The sequence below is a fragment of the Lactuca serriola genome, chromosome 9 (genome assembly GCF_051521515.1).
Source record: "Lactuca serriola cultivar US96UC23 chromosome 9, Lser_US96UC23_V15, whole genome shotgun sequence".
Taxonomy (NCBI): Eukaryota; Viridiplantae; Streptophyta; class Magnoliopsida; order Asterales; family Asteraceae; genus Lactuca; species Lactuca serriola.
Window position 1 is genome coordinate 88,699,601 of NC_136416.1, and position 12,061 is coordinate 88,711,661.

Genomic DNA, 12,061 nt, shown 5'->3' on the forward strand with positions numbered 1-12,061 from the left:
GGCCTCCATAGCTTAGCCCACTTAGCCCAGATCGAATCCAGTCACCTCCTAGCCCATTTTCTTCAAGTTTTTCTTCATTTTAAGCCCAATTTGACCTCTCCAAATCCTCCAAAGCTCGTGCATTCTCCCGATTAACAATCTATGCAAGCTTGAATAAACTCCCGTATCTTGCAAATTTAAAGTCTATTTCTCTCCAAGCCTTCAAATAACCATCAAGCTCGCTCCATGCATCATCTCCACAATCACCAAGCCTAACATCATTTTTGTCTACCAAATCTCATCGCTTCCCATACGTCCCGAACACTCCAGCTCCGCTAGACCCGAAAATCTGCAATTATGCGCACAAGATTCGAAAGTACCTGAAATAGTCATAAAATAACAAAAGGGAAAATATGCATGGAAATTATCTAAATTATGAATGAAATATGCTAAAATAAACTATAAAAAGAAGTAAACAAAACTAACTATCAATGACCTTACCTCGCTGCATCAGAACACATCCGAGTCCTTGATTCGATGCATCGCAATAGACAACGAAGTCTTCTATTCCTTCGGGAAGGGATAGTATTGGTGCAGTGCACAAGTCCGTTTGAGCGTTTGGAATGCTCTCTCCTGCTTCTCTTCCCAGTCAAAGGTCACGCCCTTATGGGTCTGTGTTGTAAGAGGTTTCGTATGCGGGAGAAGTTCTAAATGAACCTGCGATAATAGCCAGCGAGGCCTAGAAATTGACGAATTTCTGTAGGCGTCTTTGGTGTTGACCAGTTCTCAATGGCCTTGATTTTGGAAGGTTCCACGTGTATACCTTCTTCGCTAACCATGTGCCCTAAGAATTCGACTCGTCGAATCCAAAATTCGCATTTCGAGAACTTCACGTAGAGCTTCTCCGAACATAAAGTTTCAAGGACTTGTCGCAGATGTTGACTATGCTCCTCCTTACTTCGAGAGTAGATAAGTATGTCATCGATGAAGACGATGACGAACTGATCCAAGTAAGAACGACACACCCTGTTCATTAAGTCCATGAATACTGCGGGCGCGTTTGTCAATCCGAACGGCATCACTACGAATTTGTAGTGCCCATAACGAGTTCGAAAGGCTGTCTTTGGAACATCCTCCCCTAGCACTCATAGTTGGTGATATCCAGATCTCAAGTCAATTTTTGAAAAGAAGTTCGCCCCTTGGAGTTGGTCAAACAAATCGTCGATCCGAGGCAAAGGATAACGATTTTTGACTGTCAGCTTGTTGAGCTCCCTGTAGTCGATGCACATACGAAACGATCTGTCTTTCTTCTTGACGAACAAAACTGGAGCTCCCCAGGGTGAGAAGCTTGGTCTTATAAAGCCCTTGTTGAGCAGTTCGTTAAGTTGGCAGGACAATTCTTGCATCTCTGCAGATGCTAGAGGATAGGGCAATTTGGCTACGGGGGTAGCCCCTGGAACTTAGTTGATTTGGAACTCGACTTGACGTTGCGGAGGTAATCCTGGAAGTTCTTCTGGAAAGATGTCAGGAAAGTCGCGTACTACTGGAATGTTCTGAATGTCCTTCGTTTCTTGGCTCACATCGACTACATGAGCAAGGAAAGTTGTACATTCCTTTCGTAAGAATTTCTGAGCTTGGATGCTTGAGATGATACGAAGGATCGTGCCGGGTTTGTCGCCATAAACTATTAAGGTTTCGCCAGACGGTAGATTTAGGCGAACAACCTTTTCGTAACACATGATATCGGCACGATGACGACTCAACCAATCCATGCCAATAATGACGTCGAAACTTTTAATTGAGACTGGCATGAGATCGATAGAAAATGAATGGTTATTTAAAGTTAGGGTACACCCTATGAATATACAGTTAGTGCTCTCAGTCTTCCCATTAGCCATTTCTACACTGAACGTTTCATTAAGTGCTCGTGATTTTTGCTTAAGTAAATGAGCAAATTTTCGGTTCACGAAACTCCTCTCCGCTCCACTATCAAATAGAATGCATGCATAAGCGTTATCTAGGAGGAACGTACCAGTGACCACTGTGGGGTCGACAACCGCTTCCTTATGGCCTATGGCCAGAACTCTTGCCGGTCCACCGGCAATCCCTGCCTTCGGGCAGTTCCTTTTGTAGTGGCCTACTTCGCCACATCCGTAGCAAGCTTGGCCCACTTGTGCACCGGGGACTTGGTTGATTGGTTTCACCGGAGCTTTACAGAAACGGGCAGTGTGCCCCTTCCTGTTGCAGTTCATACACTGCATTTCCCGGCAGGCGCCGACGTGATGGAAGTTGCATTTGTTGCACTTGGGCAAACTTCCAGAATACTGCTTTACCAGAGCAACAGCGGCAGGTGCTATCGCTGCATGCACTGCCACGACCTGCTACTTTTTGGCAGCCTTAGCTTTCTTCTTGTCATCCCAGAACTTCCGCTTGGAGTCAGCGGTTTTTGCAGGTTCTGAGACGGCCAGGGTAGTTGTTGTTGCGGCCGGGGTACGAACCCCATGGTCTATGAGCCGCTGTGCCAATCGCTTGGCACAATCAAATGTAGTGGGGTGTGATGCCAAGACATTTCCCTGGTACGGTGGCACCAGTCCCCATATGTAACGCTTAATTTTCTTTCCCTCTGTATGAACCATGTTGGGAAAGAGAGCCACCAGTTCGCAGAATCTGGCGGTATAAGCGGTTACGTTGGAGCCCTTCACGGTTAGGCTCCATAGCTCTTCCTCCAGCTTTTGAATCTCGCCCCTCGGGTAGTACTCCTCAATCATGAGGTCTTTCAAAGTATCCCAGCCCATAGCATTAGCCACTATAAGAGATAGTGACTTAACATGGCCGTTCCACCATGTTAGGGCTTTGGTTTCAAAGGTGCAAGCAGCGTACTTCACCTTGCTCTCTTCGGAACAAGAGCAGATTTCAAAAACCGATTCGGTTTTCTCGAACCATTGCGAGAGGGCAATGACTCCGCCAGTCCCCTTAAAGGACAAGGGCTTACAGTTCGTGAAGTCCTTATAGGAGCACTCTCTCGAGCGCACAGGAGCTTCAACCTGAACACACTGAACAGGGGTTCCTCCTCCAACGGAACCAGATGATTGATACTAAGCCATAGTTGTGGCCACAACTGCAGCTACAGCAACATTTAAGGCTGCAGTGTCGAACTGAGGAGTAGGTGGTTGAGGAGGTGGAGGAGGTGGTGTTTTGTTATTGAGATTTCTCTGCATAGGCGGCATCTTTGATCTATAGTTTATGAATATGAAAATATTGATAAGAATTTAATGGACGAATTGATGAGAATGACTCACGGACTAACTCTCCATAGCCCAACGATACGATTGAATGGAAACCTAGTGCTTATAGATGTTCACATTTGGATAATAATTCTCATAAGATTAGGTACCTGTCAATATTACTGGAATTACAGATGTAACAAGTTCGGGAAAAACGGCCAACAGAAATAGACCTTACATCAACCAAAATGGGAAAATTTTGACAGAACTACAACCTAGTTAAGACCTAACAGGCCTACGATTTACAAAGATAGGGAATTAGACCAGAGTTTTACATAACTAGTTTATATCCAAAAGAGAGAAGTTGATGAGAATCTATCGGCGACGAGAACTACCAGAGTGAGTTCTTGATCCCGATAGGAGACGTTCTATGTCCCTCATGCGCCTGTCAGCTCTTGCTTGCTGAGCTCGAAGTTCTCTGACTTCAGCTCGCGTTTCAGTGAGTTCCCTCTGAAGAGTTGCATTGTGGACCAGAGCCCTTGCATGAGCAGACTCTAGCTGGCGAATGTGGACAATGTTAACACCAGTGTTGGCATCAATCTCCAAGATTCGATTGATAGATGATTGACCCAGTATCGTGCTCCGAGACATCCTACTAACCTGATGGGTAGGACTCTGTCAGCAGAACCTCCATCAGTGAGGTTGTAGAAACTTCTGTCTCCATTGTAGGGAATGGGTTGACCCTGTTCATGGCTCCAGTTATTCAAGTTTGTTGCCCACAGAGGTGTGGGTCCTTGAAATGCGGGTCGGGGGTTGTTATCCGGAGCTTGACCTACTTGAGGTAGGTTGTTGACTTTAGGCTCAGAGTCAGATCCATCCGAGAAGCCTTCAACTTCATGATCATCCAAAGGGATTTAATGTTCATCATCGGACTCTGCTTCAAGCCATCCAGCATTGCCGGTGGGTGGAAAGTACGGGTCGTCATGATGATGAAATCCAACCATGATATATATGCGAGAAAAGGGGTAAGGAAATAATTAATAGACTGGCTAACTAGATAATTATAAGGTGATCTCTATCAGTTACCCCAATACTTGACTTGGGCTTACTAATAAAGACCTTTAGTTCTCAGGTAAATAATCATAGTAACACCGAATACTCCTATAGTATTTTAAGTTTAATGTTATGTTCTACTGTTCTTATTGTGGTAGTGTTGGTAAGTTTTTAGACTTGTTGCAACCTCACAACCATCCTTAGGCACATGCTAGTCACTCCTCAGATAATGTAGTTGATCAGGCTACATCTTCCCAGGGTTGACCATATGTCTCTAAGTCTACTTGTGTTGCCCAACAATCGTAATACTTTTGTACTGTCTTAGTAACATTGATTTTAGTATGAATGCAGGTATGTATACTTGGTTAAATATTTTAAATATTTAAAGTATAAACTCTTAATCAGAGTATTTTAATCCTGCTTGTGATTATAGTTCGTATATCTTTTATGGGTTGATACACTCAATTCACTATAAACAATGCTCTGATACCAATCTGTCACACCCTAAAACCATGAATGGCGGAAACATTCTGGGGCGGAGGACGTCATGTATAGTATCACAACAATAAATAGTAGTAAACAAGCAACAACATCCTCTATTGCATTAATAATATAATTTCATACATGTGTGTTCTGTCAAAGTTATAGACACCAAAAATATACATATCAAAATAAAAGATGAGTCTTGAACGAACTCCATCTTCTCAAAAGCCTGGCACCTGTACCTGTCTAGTGGTGACCTGAGAATACAAGTTATTTTGAAAGCGAGTATCAGCTTTAAAGCTGGTGAGATCATAAGTATATTAGTGTCTTAGTTTGTATGAAAGCGTTTGTAAGATGTAATGTATAAGTTTTGTAAAGTTTCCTACTAACAGTAGCCTTCTACCAAGGCATCTAGTAACTATGTGCGTCTCTTGTAAGAGTGTGTATTTTCCCAAATCCAACTATCATTAACCAATATATAGTTTTTACATTATCGTGCATCATGTGAATGTTCACGAAGTGAATGTAATGGGATAAATATTATAGTGCTGTACTGTTGTATTAAGTAACTACTGTTGTACTAACTACCTTAAACCAATTGTTATTTAAAGTACAATGTGATCGGCATGTACCCTGCTACCAACTCAATAGTAAAACGACGATGTAAGACGCCGTACGAAATGACATTTGGCACCCGTAGACTTGCAAGTCCCACTGTAGCGAGCAACAAGGTGTAGGAAAGTCAATCCAGTATAGATCTATACGCAAACACATACGCTCCCCAATTAAGGAGATTCTGGATACAAAAACTGTCATCGCAGGTAGTGTCATGACCCATTTAATGGCTCACATAACTGAATGTAATGTATATGTAATGTATGTGCTAGCTGTATTGTGTGTTCTTCCTCTGTCTAGCCTGTATGTTTGTTTCTCATCACTATGTATTATGTTTGTTTATCATCACTATGTATTATGTTTGTTTCTCATCACTATGTATTGTATTTGTTTCTCATCACTATGTATTATGTTTGTTTCTCATCACTATGTATTATGTTTGTTTCTCATCACTATGTATTACGACTCATGAATGAACTGACTCTTTGTATGATTCATTGTTCTTGTATTAGTATTACTAAAACCCTAAACTACGCCTATTGTAGTTTATTAGTAATATAACTTGTACGTGTGAATATGGAAGTATACCCTTGCTACCCAAGGGTATTGAATTGACTGGAAGGACCTTTTATGACTATATATGTACACATGATATATAAATAATATTTAAACGACCTTCGGACGGACACCCGATATCCCACCAAACCACATCTCAAGCGCGAAAAGGAAATAAGGCGGGCAGGCTTTCTTAAGCCTTTTAAACATTGCTTATATAACTATACATACACGGACATGCAATTGATAATAAGTATAACAGAGTTTAAGTAAAAGTATTTGATAAGTAAAAGAGTTTGTAAACAGTTTGAAGCAAAACATTTTGATAAACAGTTTGAACAGTAAGAAAATCATTGGTTTTGTAGTTATTAATCACATGTGATTGAAGTAATAACTATAAGTATTCAACTTGTATTCCCCCCCATAAAAGCATTTGAAACATTGAAAAGTATTTCAAAGGTTATTTAAAGGGGTATGAACTCACTTGCAGTGAGTGGATTGGATTGAAGTGTCGGATACGATGCTAGGTGACAAATGGAGACTTGTACACACGCACGAGCCTAGTTATCATATACTGAACATATATATAACTAATTAGCCAATTTATAACTAATAAATTAAGTTAGGACACTCTAGCACATGAAAACACTTTGTTTCAAGTGTTAAAGATCACAAGGGTTGCATCCAAGTGTTTGTAGGGCAAAGCTAGAGTGTTTGGAGTTCAAGGGTGAACTCCTTTGGAGTTTACGGTTTTAATGACCATTACCCAAGCAGTTTACGGAAGTAAACTCAAGGGTTTACGGTCGTAAACTCTACACTTTATGAGCATATGTTGTTTTGAGGTTTTACAAGTCCTTTGAAGCATTTCTACTTGGTGGTTAGGCCTTTGGAAAGATCTAGGGCACCATTTCACTCCTAAATGGAGTTTACGGTCCCTTTACCATTTTCCTTTGAGTTTACTACCTTAAACTCATGAGTTTACTACCTTAAACCCATAAGTTTATGGTATTTAGGGGTTTTCAAGTCCTTAGCTCAATCATGGCAATAGTCTAGGTTAGATTTAGACATAAGGAATAACCATGGGACTTTTATGGGACTTTTATACACCTTTTGGGGTGTTTACGGTTTTGGTAGATCCCAAAACCTTAAACCCATAAAAATGTAAGGTTTTGGTGCTTTTTGTGTGATAAACTCATCAAGGATGAATCTAGACAAGTCCCTAAGGCATTGTGAAGCATCGAGGCACCCTAAGGCACCACTTTGCACCATATTTGGTGTTTACGGTTTTGGGAGCCTCCCAAAACCGTGAACACCTTGATCTTGGTGTTCTTGGGACTTTTCTTTGATGCTAACTTGTAATACAAGCTTAATAAGACTCAAGGATGGAAGTACTTACTATAAGGAAGCTTGAAATGAGCTAAAAGTCCAAGAACACTTAGTGTGTCTTCTTGGTGTTCTTGGTGTTTTTGGAAATCTAATCAAAACACAAAAATGGATGGATGAAAAGATGTACAATCACTAGATTAAGTGTTATACCAACTTGAAATGGCTAGAACACTTAGAAGTTTGAAGATCTTGAATTAAATCTTGGATGATACTGGAGAGTGTTTTAGGTTTACTCTCTTAGGGTGAAAATGAAATGTGCTGCACTTTGGGGAGTATGGCATGAGTTTATGTTTTTGGGGGTAGTTTACGGCCCAAACATAAAAGTTTGGCCGTGAACTTCTAAGCTACGTGGTATTCGCGGTTTAGAAAATTCGAGACCCGAGACGGCACATCCGTTCACTTGTTCGTTTAAAGATTTATTATTAAAATAATCAAATGAACTTATTTTTCCTAAAAACAAGTAAAAGTGAACTTGACTTATAATATGAAGTGATTGACTTTTAGGGTTTGACTGAATGAAAATTTCAGGTTGTCACACAAGCCCACGAGAAAGCCCAAACTTGAAGCCCAAAATGCAAAGTCTCATCTGACTGAGTATGCCCCATGTACTCAGTGGGTACGCTAAGCATACGCCCAAGAAAATCAATACACCCTGCGTACGAGGAGGTACCGCGTACTGATCGTGCCCACAACCAACTTAGAAAACATCTTAATCCCTTAAGACAAGACGTCCAATGCTTAGATCTAGATCCAAAACATGCCTTAATCCATAAAGTTGTTAACTTTGAGATTTTGCATGGCTCAATGGGTTCCAAATCTAAGTTCTTACTTTCCAACTTCATCAAAAAGGCTAAACCACATGCATGAGTTGATATCAACAATCAAGATCACATTTTTATGCATTTGGGACACCTAAAAACATCCAGATCTAGTGTCCAAACTCTTGGGGCAAGCTCAAACTCATAAATACAAACCAAAGGGACCAAAAACCACTCCAAACAAGATCTAACCAAAGAGATGCTAAGATGAGAACTTTTTACCTTCAATATATGGCAAATGATGAGAAACTTCTAGATCTACAAGCCCCACTCCAAAAGATGATCCTTCAACAATCTTCAACCTCTTCAAATGCTAAAGAACACTCCAAAATCACACACAAAAGATTGAGAGATCCAAGATGGCTAAGGTGTCACACCCCCAAACCGGATGGCGGAAACGTTGGGGTGGAGCGATGATCATAGTATCACAATAATTGTATAAGTTGAAACACAAGTACATAAACAACCATCATATCATATTATTATATCAGTTACATGACCCAAATGTTACTTAGTATCAAAATATATTACAAGGTTTGCATGTTATCAAATAAAGTAGTTCTTGTAATGATATTTGGTGTCTTGTCTTCAAAAGTAGCTCCACTGACCCGAGCTTAATTGTTTCCTAAGATTACATGTCGTTTTAAAAGTCAACATAAAGTTGGTGAGTTCATAAGTGTTCAGTTGTAGAAAAATACGATATTTTTCCTTGTGTAAAAATCGTATCCTTGTAAAATGTTTTGTATTTGTATGCATTTAGCGTAAAAGAAGAATGTACATGTGTAATATGTATCCAAAAGCATTTATAAAATAAAAGTTCCCGTAACTTCTAAATTTATAAAAAGTGTGACTTGTCATGTGATTTTTATTATCCAAAAATCGAGTGTATAAGTAAATAACCATACTTGTAAATGTAGTATATAAGTAAATAACTATACTTATAAATATTGTGTATAAGTAAATAACCATACTTATAAATGTAGTGTATAAGTAAATAACATTACTTATAAATGTAGTGTATAAGTAAATAACCGTACTTAAAAATGTAGTGTTTGTTCCCATAAAATCCAATATTTCCTTTAAAATGAGTTGTAGTCTTAAAAACCCTAAGACCAAAAATATATAAGTATTTCTATACTTAAAGTAGTATTACATAGTTTTATTCTTATATAAAACCATTTGAACGCATGCTACCCCGTAAACTAAATGTATCGTTGATTTCCCATGTGAGTTATTACAACCATGCTAAAACCAAAGTTGGCCTGTTGCGATGTTCTTCAGGCGTCAGAATGTTAGACATTTGTCACCCCAGACCTGCCGGTCTAGCTGTAGCTAGCAGCGTAGGTGCAAGATTGTCAGTTTCGTATAGATATATTGTCACACCCCATAACCGGAACGGCGGAAACGTTCGGGGGTGGAGGACGTCATGTTTAGCATCACAAGACATGTATCATAGTAAGCAAAGTAATGAACAACCGTTTCATTAGAAAGAAAGTGTTTACAATGTGTGTGTTCACAAAACATAGAGTACATAAGCAAATAACAAAACAAGACTTGGAGCTATACTGCTCCATCTTCTGAATTCCCAGCGCGAGTACCTATCTACTAGTTCCCTGAGAATACAAGTTATTTGAAAGAGTTTATCTGCAATTAAGCTGGTGAGTTCATAAGATTTTAGTGATGTAAGTAAGTTTGTAGAAAGTTGTTGAAAAATGTAGTTGAAATGAAGTAAGTTATAAGTTCTATGTTTTTTTGAAAAGTTCGCATGTTCCTCTAGAAAATCCTATATTTCCTACTTAGATGACAGATACGTAAAATGATTCTACAATCCTTTCTATGAGTACTAAATGAATACAAGTTATATAAAGCTCGGAGTAAATAAACAATTGGTTGTGCGCATCTGCCCTAAATCCACAACCAAACAAGGAACAGGAAGTAAATCGGATAGCACACATCCCACTGTTTGTTAGGTCCTTGTTGTATATAACCCTGGTGTATTCGCTTGTTACTCATGGAGTTAATTGTAATAGTTCCTTTATATTTTATGAAAAGATTCTTTAAGACAACCCTTATTTCTTATAATAAAATAGTGACCACAGTGATTACTTCTATAATCACTTAGTTTATACTGACTATATATAATCTAATATCGAATAGATAGTTAATTGGGTGAATCTGCCCTAAGCCCACAACCAAACAAGGAACAGGAAATAAGGCAGAAAACACACATCCAACTACCTGTTGGGTATTAATGATATATAACCATGATGTATAAACTAAGGTATTATAGAGTCAATCACCTTTTGAAAAGTATATTTTGTACTAGCAATTGTGCATTGAGTTAGTGTCCTATGACTTGACCCATACCTGGTACTCCTTATGATGACTTAATGTGTACAGAACATATATATAACTAAAATCGAATGGATAATAGGGTGGGTGAATCTGCTCTAAGCCCAAAACCAAACAAGGAACAAGAAATGAAGCGGAAAGCACACATCATATTACCTATCGGACCCTATTTATATATATCCCTTGATGTATACATTAAGGAGTCATAAGGTTAGCATTATGGTTCCTTTCTACTGTATGTACTAGACCCGACTGTTCTCTTTGTTGTTTGTAAAATGTAAGTATTGTAGTATTGTATATAGTAACTACTATTGTACTAATTGTCTTAAATTGATTATTAAGGTATAATGTGATGGCTAGATCCCATACTAAACGCTCTCCCTGTCAAAAGATTCTGGGAACCAAACGTGACCTCTGCAATCAATTGCAAGCCGTGAACATCCACATTAAAATTATATGATCATGTATACCCAATATAACTATCACCTTTTGTTTAAAACAATGCGTTAGTGATTCATTGGTATAGTTAGATCCTGTAATAGTGTCATACTATAGCAAATTAGTGTGTTCGTTCTGTTTTAGTATCTTAGTATCTTCTCTTGTTATAGTGTCTTAGTATGTTCTTTTTGTTATCATGTATTGTATCTAGTATGAACTGAAACCCCTAAACTATACCCATTATAGTTTACTAGTATTCTACTTGAACTGTTGTTGAAAAGACTTATTTTACTACCAAGTTACGCTTGTACTTTAAAAACGGAGTTTTGTTAAACTATAAAGCAACATAACTAAAAAATAGTTTTTGAAATGTTTTGACCACTTATAGAAGACATAAGCAACATTTTGAAAGATTTTTATAAAAAATAATTACACAATTATCACCGTGTTCAACTTGTATTCCCCCCCCCCCCCTAAAAGCATTTAAAACAGTTAAAAGATTCATTACGGGGTATGAACTCACCTGATGTGGGTGAATCAAACCAATACGCGTGTAAGGATGAGAAGCTCCATGAATGATGTCTCGAGACTTAAAAAGTCCTAAATGACATATAATGACATATATTGGCATGGATATGGGTTTAGGAGCAACTATATGGAAGGAAACACCTTCCGGGACTAGGAAACACTTTGACCAAGTGTTGGAATCACATGTGATTCAACAAAGGAGGGTAGAATGACACTCACATGAGTTTACTACCATGGGTTTACGCCCCAAGGGAGTTTACGGCCGTAAACTCATGGTTAAACATGCATATGTGTTGGTTTGAAAGCTAGGGAAACTTTAGGGACTTTTGCTCTACACAAGTATGAAAAAGACCAACCCATTGAAGGCTTTTGATGAGTTTACGGCCCAAAGGAGTTTACGGTCGTAAACGCATGGTCATTGTGCACTTGAGAGTAGTTTAAGGTCCTAATCTCATCCATGAAGGGTCCTAGGTCACTAGCTTTGTATCTAGGAGGGTTTATGGCCAAAATGGCAACCTTAAAGGGGTTTACGGCCTTGGGAGATGGCTTGGCCGTAAACTCCTTTTGTGCTTGTGTTCTTGATGTTTTCAAGTCTCTAAGAATGGATACTAACTAGATAAGAAGCATAGG